Here is a 10,667-nt window from a genome sequence, read left to right as displayed (position 1 = left end):
TCCACCAATCAGGCCTTCATGGTAGAGTGACCCGTTGGAAGCCACTCCTCAGTAAAAGGCACATGACAGACCGCTTGGAGTTTGCCAAAAGCCATGAGAAACAAGATTATTTAGTCTGATGAAACCAAGATTGAACTCCTTGGCCTGAATGCCAAGCGTCAAGTCTGTAGGAAACCAGGCACCATCCCTTCAGTGAAGGGAGCATCAAGCATCGTGCTGTGGGAATTTTCTCAGTGGCCGGAGACTTGTCAGGATCGAGGGAAAGATGAACGGAGCAAAGTACAGAGAGATCCTTGATAAAAAAACCTGCTCCAGAGCGATCAAGACCTCAGACTGGAGCAAAGGTTCACCTTCCAACAGGACAATGACAGTAAGCACAGCCAAGACAGCACAGAACTGGCTTTGTCTGTGAATGTCCTTGAGTGGCCAAGCCAGAGCCCAGACTTGAACCCATCTTTGGAGAGGTACTTTTTGATACTCACTCCCATTTAATAGAAGTATAACCTTTATTGTGATTATACTAATACTAATACTAATTGGATTATACAACCCAGCATGAAGGGTTTGAAATTATGAAGGGTCTGGGGGTTTTTTCTGGGTTGATTCCCCTTACTTTAACCTTTTTTCACACGTACCAACAAACGGGTGTGATCTTCTACAGTAGTCCCTGCAGCGTACGCTCAAACCGGTGTGATTAGAACGCTTTTAGAACGTCCAATTTCGATTGACGTAAACAATCAGCATTCGAGCTAGCCACACTGTTTTTTTTTTCACAGAAACATTTTGCACAAACACAGTCCTTACAAAGTTATGTCCAGAATGTGACCAGTTTATTTTTGTACGTAATGTTCAGACATTCACAGAAGTAGCTACAGCATAACACAATCATCCAAACCGGAAAAATGTAGGCTACATTTGTTCTAGCGCTAACTGAGGAAAGATTGACATGACACAAGTGGTCATATTTTTTACAACTCTCGGCTGACAGAAACTACAATATGAATTAGCTAATTAGCAATTACTATTTATAATTAATCACATCATGGGTGAGCTCACCATTGATCTAAATAATTGAGTGAAACACTTTCTAGAAATCGAAAGTAATCCAACGACAGGTAGTTTGTGCCACCTCCATGTTTTTTTTCGTTGCATCAACCAAAGATAAGAGGAGACGATGAGTTTGGTCTGTTTATAGTATGCATGTTGAAGGGGGTGTGTCCTCTACGATCATTCACTTCCCTTCATTCCCTTCTGAAAGTTTACCCGAAAGATGAGTGAACCATTCCTTCACCACATAACATCTTTGGTCTGACAGACGTTTACGTGACACCCAGAATGCATTGTATAATGTCAACAAACACAGCCTAGCAAATAGCTTAGCATTAGCTCATTATAATCAGTACAACCTTCAAAAAAGTATTTTACACACATCATGGGTGTCCATTACAATCTATTCAATAATCAGAATGCATTATTTGTCACCAGTACACATTGTGTGCAAAAGGTATGAGGAGGTAGGCAATAAATGGGCCACAGGAGTGAATAATTACAATTTAGCAGATTAACACTGGAGTGATAAATGATCAGATGAACATGTGCAGGTAGAGATACTGGTGTGCAAAAGAGCAGAAAAGTAAATAAAATAAAAACAGTATGGGGATGAGGTAGGTAAATTGGGTGGGCTATATACCGATGGACTATGTACAGCTGCAGCGATTGGTTAGCTGCTCAGATAGCAGATGTTTAAAGTTGGTGAGGGAGATAAAAGTCCCCACACCACTAGAATTAAATGAATACACCTAAATTGAAACTGTTTTTAGAAAATACAACTTGTTAGAAAATAATTAGAAATTGACAAGTTGAAACACAGCCTATAGATAATTAGCAGGCAGTGCGTGTTAACTGTCCTGTTGCATAGTAATCACATTTTGGAACAGTGAGTGCATGCAGACATCACGTGCATAAAACAACTCACGCTGGGGCGACAGTTAGAGATATTAGGAACTCACTTATGAAAAGGTTAATAGAAGTATAGAATATTATGATATAGAAGCTAAAATCAAAATGGTTGCATTAAAATGTAATGATTACTATCACACAAGTGATGAAAGTATGGAACGTGATGGAAATGTTATACTTGTGCTTTTCTATTTACCAATTTCGATGTTCTATGATTGTGCTTAATGATGAATTAATTATGCAAAATCCTGCAAGTATAACTTGTCTGTGTATAGCTGTATATAAGACAACTGCTGGGACTGCCCCAGCAGAGCTTCTGACAGACGTTCACTATGGTGCATTAAGTTTGATGGAACCTCTCCAGCACGCTGACAATCGACAATGATTCATTTAAGATTGACCTTGACTGTCCCTGCGTAAGAATCTCCACAACAACATCAATAAGGAATCATAGTTTTCACCTGAATTCACCTGCAGTCTATGTCATGGAAAGAGCAGGTGTTCCTAATGTTTTGTACACTGTGTACATTCAACCAAATGCCAGATGGCCAATCCGTCCCCACACACACACACACGACTGTCAAAGCTATCAAAGCTGAAGCGCTGCAGGCATAGAGTTAGAAGAGAGGAGCAATTTTTGCCCATCTCTAACACACCTGATTCAAATAATCATGGTCTTCTCTATAGACCAAATCAAATGTATTTATACAGCCCTTCTTACATCAGCTGCTATCTCAAAGTGCTGTACAGAAACCCAGCCTAAAACCCCAAACAGCAAGCAATGCAGGTGTAGAAGCACGGTGGCTAGGAAAAACTCCCTAGAAAGGCCAAAACCTAAGGAGAAACCTTGAGAGGAACCAGGCTATGAGGAGTGGCCAGTCCTCTTCTGGCTGTGCCGGGTGGAGATTATAACAGAACATGGCCAATATGTTCAAATGTTCATAAATGACCAGCATGGTCAAATAATAATAATCACAGTGGTTGTCGAGGGTGCAGCAAGTCAGCACCTCAGGAGTAAATGTCAGTTGGTTTTTCATAGTCGATCATTAAGAGTATCTCTACCGCTCCTGCTGTCTCTACAGAGTTGAAAACAGCAGGTCTGGGACAGGTAGCACGTCCGGTGAACAGTTCAGGGTTCCATAGCCGCAGGCAGAACAGTTGAAACTGGAGCAGCAGCACGGCCAGGTGTACTGGGTACAGCAAGGAGTCATCCTGCCAGGTAGTCCTGAGGCATGGTCCTAGGGCTCAGGTCCTCCGAGAGAGAGAAAGAAAAAGAGAAAGAGAGAGCATACTTAAATTCACACAGGACACCGGGAGAAGTACTCCAGATATAACAAACTGACCCTAGCCCCCCAACATATAAACTACTGCAGCATAAATACTGGAAGCTGAGACAGGAGGGGTCAGGAGACACTGTGGCCCCATCCGACGATACCCCCGGACAGGGCCAAACAGGCAGGATATAACCCCACCCACTTTGCCAAAGCACAGCCCCCACACCACTAGAGGGATATCTTCAACCACCAACTTACCATCCTGAGACAAGGCTGAGTACAGCCCACAAAGATCTCCGCCACGGCACAACCCAAGGGGGGCGCCAACCCAGACAGGAAGATCACATCAGTGACTCAACCCACTCAAGTGACGCACCCCTCCTAGGGACGGCATGAAAGAGCACCAGTAAGCCAGTGACTCGGCCCCTGTAATAGGGTTAGAGGCAGAGAATCCCAGTGGAAAGAGGGGAACCGGCCAGGCAGAAACAGCAAGGACAGTTCGTTGCTCCAGAGCCTTTCCGTTCACCTTCACACTCCTGGGCCAGACTACACTCAATCATATGACCCACATTCAGTAAAGACTTAAAGGTTGAAACCGAGTCTGCGTCTCTCACATGGGTAGGCAGACCATTCCATAAAAATGGAGCTCTATAGGAGAAAGCCCTGCCTCCAGCTGTTTGCTTAGAAATTCTAGGGACAATTGGGAGGCCTGCGTCTTGTGACCGTAGCGTACGTGTAGGTATGTACGGCAGGACCAAATCAGAGAGATAGTTAGGAGCAAGCCCATGTAATGCTTTGTAGGATAGCAGTGAAACCTTAAAACCAGTCCCTGGTGAGCTACAGTTCTGTAGGTTTTCACTCCAACCCTAATCTAGCACACCTGATTCTAATAATTAGACGGTTATTAAGCTGAATCAGGACAAAAACCTACAGCGGGGTAGCACTCAAGGAACAGACTTGGAGAGCCCTGCTCTTGACCCCTCAAACGCAACTATGGACCATGAAGCCAGTTTTCATAACTCCCCTCTAATCAGGGACTGATTTAGACCAGAGACACCAAGTGGGTGCAATTAATTATCAGGGCAAACCGATAACCAGCAGGCTCCGGACCTTGTAGGGAAAGAGTTGAATACCCCTGGTCTAGACCATAGCTGTGTTAGAATACTCATACTAACTGCACTATTTGTGATGTAAATTGAGTATGTAGTATGCTTATTGGTCATAGTATGGATATAGTTAATATGCCAAACGTTCCCAGATGTCGTACTACATTTGGCAAAATACGAAGTATACAATAAGTGGACACTATTTCTGTTCTTTTGGGGCCCATTATGCGATTCTTCAGAAATGGGCGTGACTTCACATCATTTTCAGATTTGAATAAAATTGTGGAAAATATGCAGCCGAAGTCCATTGACAGCAGATACAAATTCATTGCTTTAACTACTTATGACATGTTAAGAAAATGTTGTGCAATATGATAAAGTAATGGCTTTTCAAATAAGTTATGCTATGTTGTCTGACAATTTGTTAGCTTCGCTAGCCTTACGAACAGCATATCATATCATTACTGCAGTTGCTTGTATGTACCAGTATGTTAGCTAGCTACAGTCCAGTTGTACAACTGACTAGGTTTCCCCCTTTCCACTAACGTTAGTTGGCTACTAATACATTGAATTTGCCAGTATATTAACTATATACTAACTAACTACCCAACGTTTATTGACTTGATAATTCATATCATTCTTAGCTTAGCTAAGTGGTTTTGCCATTTTGAGTTCTCAATGGACATTGTTAATTAATGAAGTCGTAGGATGTCAAGCTAGTATTTTTTTGGCTATGCTAACTAGCTAGCAAGAAGTTGCATAGCAACAGCATCAACTTCCGGTACACAGCTGAAGAGAGAGTACACTTATCTGAAAGGATACTGTTTGTTTACAGTATACTAACATTAACTTATAGTATGTAGTATATACTCATTAAGTATGTAGTATACAGTACGATAGTACAGCACACGTCCTAACTTCTGCTTTTCATAGCCTTCTTTGACAGCATGGATGGTTCCAATCAGAACAGCTAGTAGAATGTTCCGTTTTGTGAAAAAATACATTTAACAAACCCCTAGCCATAGATCTGCTTTTGCCCAGGTATCTTATGCCTCGATGTTTCAATACTGGGGACCCCATGATGTTGATCCTAATATCCACTCATCACTTTCTCTGAAGCACTGGGGGCCTTACATGTCAGAGAGGAGAGAGCAGTGGTAAAGGTCACCGATGGGTCAAAACAGCACAGATCGAAAATGCTGATCGAGTCAAAACCAGAGCCAACTGGTGCTTGCCCATCACTGTCAGGCTGTGTTTAGAGAGGCAGCCCAATTCTGACATTTTTTCCAATAATTGATCTTTTGACCAATTGTGTTTTCACATCAGATATTTTTCAGATCTGATTTGTCAAAAGACCAATAAGTAAAAACAATCTGAAATGGGCTGCCAATCTAAATGCTGCCTGACACCCAGATTCAAGTATTCAGCTAATCAAATGTTTCTCTCTGGCCTAGAGCCAGGGAGAAGGAATAAAAAATGTAATGATGTCATGGCAATTTTGTCCACTAGATGTCATAATTCGTTTAGATGTTGATAATTATATTTGTAATATACATTTAAACACACTTTCACAAACGATTTATCAAGCACTTATATTTTATATTTATTATCACATTATAAGTCCTTTGTACACCATTGCCATTGGTTCCTCACTTTATTAGGCTACCACTTTCAGATATAGCCTAATGAGGTAAAGGTCAAAGGTTATACTAAACTTGCAGTATCCTACAACAGGGGATGGCACCGAAAGATATGGTAGCTCTGCTTCTAGCTCCTAAGCAACTTTGCATCATTTTTTTCTTACATTATTATCCCAGACATTTATTTGGGTTATTACATATAGCTGGAAATAACTTTTTGTGACCAATAAAATGTGATTTGAACTGTGCAACGGTCTGGGGTTGGTAGAATAGGAACACCAACAAATGGTAAATAATTTGTGTGGAATTAATGTAAGAGATTAGAAAGAATTTGCAAAAAAGTTTATTTTAATTCTAACTTGACAGGATAATGTATGAGGTTTGACAAACATGAATCAGTCCATATGAATTTGCATAACAATCCCATGAATTTGTACATGGAATTGGCTCCTTCAAGTCTGGTTAAGATGGGTCGAGAACTGCACCCCGCAATTCAGGGCGTTCCTGCCCCTCTTTATACAGTACTTTTACATTTTTAAGCTATGATTCAAGTACATAGGCAGGAGGCGAATGGGAACTCCAATACAGTAGATGGCGGTAATGCACCATAACGTCGAATGCCAAACGCTGATACCCCCAACAGAAGAAGAGGTGAGGCAGATAACCGTAGCTGTTAGTTTAGGGATCGAAACTTTGATGGGGGCACAAAAATGTTTGCCATAAAGTGGAGACAAATGCAGTTTAATGATACCTGAGTGAGTCTGACTAACAAAATCAATGGGAGTATTTCGACCATTATAACACGTTTTGATAGCTGGCTGCAAAACTAACTTAGCAATAATAATTTAAATGTTAGCTGACATAAGAACTGCTGATGCACAACCAAATTATACCTTGTATTCTACTATTCTAACTCGCAAAAGTAAGTTGAGACCCCGACTGAGTTCCAAAAAAAATGTTTCGGAGGGCCTTCAAAATGGGGGCCGCGGATGGAGTGTCCTTCGCCCTCGCTTGTCGGGCACTGTTTTCCAGAAGTTCTGTTAATGACGGAGAGGACAGGTGTTCGGCAGGCGAGAGCGAAGGACAAGTGTGTGCTTGCTTAGTCTTAATAAGGAGTCCGGTACACGGGAACACACGGTGTTGCCTCCCAGAGTAGCTAGCGGTAGCGACACCGGTAGACGTATCCTTCGCCCTCGGTTTTCTCGTGTACACAGCAGGTGGGTGTGACGTCGTGTGTTAGCTAACTAGTAAGCAAGCAACTTAGCTAACACACGGTGTCGCCCCAGCCTCCTCCTGTGCTATTAACAGTGTCCTTGGCCCCCGCCTGTCAGTTTTCTCCGGTACACAGCAGGCGTTTGGCACAATCACCCCCTTTACAAGCCACGGAGTCGCTCACGCCTGCAGGGGTGACGTGTAGACAGTATCCTTGCCCCCGCCTGTCAGGCATGATTTTGTTGGGTACACAGCAGGCGGGAGAAAGCTAACACACGGTGTCGCACCTAACTAGCCAGTTAGCTGTACGGTTTCCTGCAGTTCTGTTAACGACTGGGAGGGAAGGACACTGTCCAGCTGGAAAAGAGGACTCCGGTACACAGGAGGCGTGGTTGAAAATATTTCCCTTTTGACCCACATTCGAAAGTGCCGCAAGACATACCCAAGCATGGACGGGGGCCTTCATTCAGGAACCAATGGGTACTCGAGGGGGGTGGGGAGGGCGTTAATGCAGAAACCAATGGGATGCTCGAGGGAGGGTGTTCATGAAGGAACCAATGGGATGCTCGAGAGGGGGGAGTGTTCGTGAAGTAACCAATGGGATACTCGAGGGGGGGTGTTCATGAAGGAACCAATGGGATGCTCGAGAGGTGTGTTCCTGCAAACGCAGGAATGCCCACAAGCAGGAACGCCCCGATTTGCGTGCTGCAATTGCATACTAGTACACTAGGTTGGAGAGGCGCTTGTTCACTCCCAGGATAGATGATTCGAGCCTAATTCTGGGCTGGACAGGAAACAGGAGACGCATAGCGTGCCTCACGCAACAATCCTGAGAAAGAGAACGAGGATGGGAGTATGTATGTGTTTGCATGCCGAGCTGTTAGTTTAAAAAAATGAGGACAACGGGCACTACAATTCTCTCAATTGATTCACAGAAGCGTGTTATTTCGACCATTACTGCCTTTGGTTTTCATCATCCATTGGGGTGAACACAAGAGGAGCCGCTGTTAAATCCCAATTTGACTGTAAGTGGATTTTGAAATCAGCTTTTCTCACCTCCAGATGTGATTAGGATGTATTTATTTATTGATAAAACCCAACAATCTACTTAATAACAAAAAATACCTTAAACGAGTTACGGTGTACCAGCCTAGGTGATCCTTATTGTAGCGTCCCCACGAAGAAAGGGCCGGGAGACAGGGAATGATAGCCTGCTGGGTGTGAATTGTTTGTTGAGGAAGGGTAGTTGGTTGTATAGGACCTAACATTTAAAATATGTCTGTGTTTTTAGATCAACATCTACCTTTTTATAAACCCTATGATGTCAAAGCTAGTGGTCTGTTTGAAAGAGTTCTATGCTTTTGCGGTGTTCTTATGCGGCCATTGAATACTCCTTGGATAAAGGGTGTGTGTGGCTGGCCAGACTAGGGAACACCACAGACTGACCATGACCTATTGAAAAAGATAACTGGACAACTGCTGTTAGGTCATTATACTACTGACTGTTTAAAAAAAACAGGCCGGGATAGCACTGTAGCACTGTTTGTGTGAATTGCTTATATGAATGTCAGTTGATGATGGTCAAGGATGGGTAAAACGCTTTCATGCAAATTTTATGACTTCATCGTCTCTCATCCAAATCGATTTGTGTAACGGAGAATAGCCTACTGCGCAATGTCATTTTCAGCGACACGATAGGCCTATTGCCTCGTTGAACAACGATATTGATGCCAGTGTCCCCACCCAGTTCAGACGGGTCTCGGACTAGACATAATAGTAAACGTAAATCTGGGACACCAAATGTGTATGTATAGCGTGGATACGCGAGGTTGAATTGCATTGAATTCTGTGTCTGGCATAAATTTGCGTTTGAATCAGGAAAGTTTGCTCTCACGATTTCTACACGCCATAATGTTGAATACAATTATATATTAACATACTTTTACCGGTTCTTGTGTCTGGTCCTTCCGGTGGTAGGAATGTGAGATGATACATCCACAGGAAAGTATAATTGCTTGAACTGTTCAAAGCATTGCTAGTGCATTCGTATTTATATCACCTGAAGCATGCTCAGTAGATACAAATGAATGCACACTTGCTGAGTTCGTGCACGTGCTTACATGGTTCTTCTGCACATGCTTCAGCTGATAGAAATCTGAATGCACTACCATCACTTTGAAAAATTGATGTAATTATATGTTCCCTGTGGATATATTGTCTCCCAATCCTGGACATATAACGCAAACGTCTAGCAACCCACATGTTGTCTGTACAGCTCTCATCATGGACAATTAGCAACTACTTACTTTTGAGCTACTTTGCCACTACTTAGCATGTTAGCTAACCCTAAACCTTTTAGCTAAACCTTTTTAGCTAATACTAAACCTTTTAGCTAACTCCTAAACGTAACCCCTTGAGCTAACATTATCCAGCTACCTAGCAAAAATCTATTTAGTCAATTTTAGCATAAGGCTGTAACATAACAAAATGTAGAAAAAGTCAAGGGGTCTGAATACTTTCCTAAGGCCTGAATGCCAAGCGTCACGTCTGGAGGAAACCTGGCACCATCCCTACTGTGAAGCATGGTGGTGTCAGCACTCAGGACCTCAGACTGGGGTGAAGGTTCACCTTCCAACAGGACAAAGACCCTAAGCACACAGCCAAGTGTGTCCTTCAATCAGACTTGAACCCGATCGAACATCTCTGGAGAGACTTGAAAATAGCTGTGCAGCAACGCTCCCCATCCAACCTGACAGAGCCTGAGAGGATCTACAGAGAAGACTGGGAGAAACTCTCCAAATACAGGTGTGCCAAGCTTGTAGCATCAAACCCCAGAACACTCAAGGTTGTAATCGCTGCCAAAAGTGCTTCAACAAAGTACTGAGTAAAGGGTCTGAATACTTATGTAAATGTGATATTTCAGTTTTTTAAACCTGTTTTTGCTTTGTCATTATGGGGTGTTCTGTGTAGATTGATGAGGGAAAAAATCCATTTTTAGCCTAAGGCTGTAACAAAATATGGGAGAAGTCAAGGGGTCTGAATACATTACAAATGCACTATATTTACAGTACTAACATTTTTTTTTACTGGTACCGAGCTACCTTCAGGCAGGTCTTGTGAGGATTGTGGCCATCAGAACCGACGTGTTTGTGAGTCTCACCTTTTCCAATGAGGGGTCATAAGTGTGTAACCCAAACTGATTGAGGGGGAAAAAAGCTATTTAATCAATTTTAGAATAAGGCTGTAAGATAACAAAATGTGGGAAAAAATCAAGTGGTCTGAATACTTTCCTAAAGCGATGTGTGTACAATACCAGTCAAAAGTTTGGACATACCTACTCATTCAAGGGTTGTTCTTTATTTTACTACTCTACATTTTTAGAATATTTGTGAAGACATCAAAACTATGAAATAACACAGGGAATCATTATTCTACAAAGTAGAAAATAGTACAAATAAATAACCTTGGAGTGAGTA

The 10,667-nt window shown here is 42.4% G+C and overlaps 1 protein-coding gene across 6 annotated transcripts in view; it reads left to right on the top strand.

Moving 5' to 3' along the window:
- The first annotated feature begins 7,744 nt into the window (after positions 1-7,744).
- LOC110527565 (ras-associated and pleckstrin homology domains-containing protein 1) overlaps positions 7,745-10,667 on the top strand; it is a 75,626-nt gene continuing 72,703 nt past the window's right edge. For 3 of the 6 annotated variants that reach the window (XM_036983055.1, XM_036983054.1, XM_036983053.1), the window contains exon 1: positions 7,746-8,216. The gene's annotated coding sequence lies outside the window, so the exon portion shown is untranslated. Of the gene's footprint in view, positions 8,217-9,956; positions 9,997-10,667 lie in introns of those variants that run through there. The other 3 variants (XM_036983051.1, XM_036983049.1, XM_036983050.1) reach the window with 2 other exon arrangements.

The sequence above is a fragment of the Oncorhynchus mykiss genome, chromosome 7, assembly GCF_013265735.2.
Source record: "Oncorhynchus mykiss isolate Arlee chromosome 7, USDA_OmykA_1.1, whole genome shotgun sequence".
Lineage (NCBI taxonomy): Eukaryota > Metazoa > Chordata > Actinopteri > Salmoniformes > Salmonidae > Oncorhynchus > Oncorhynchus mykiss.
This window is presented reverse-complemented; position numbering and strand designations above follow the sequence as displayed.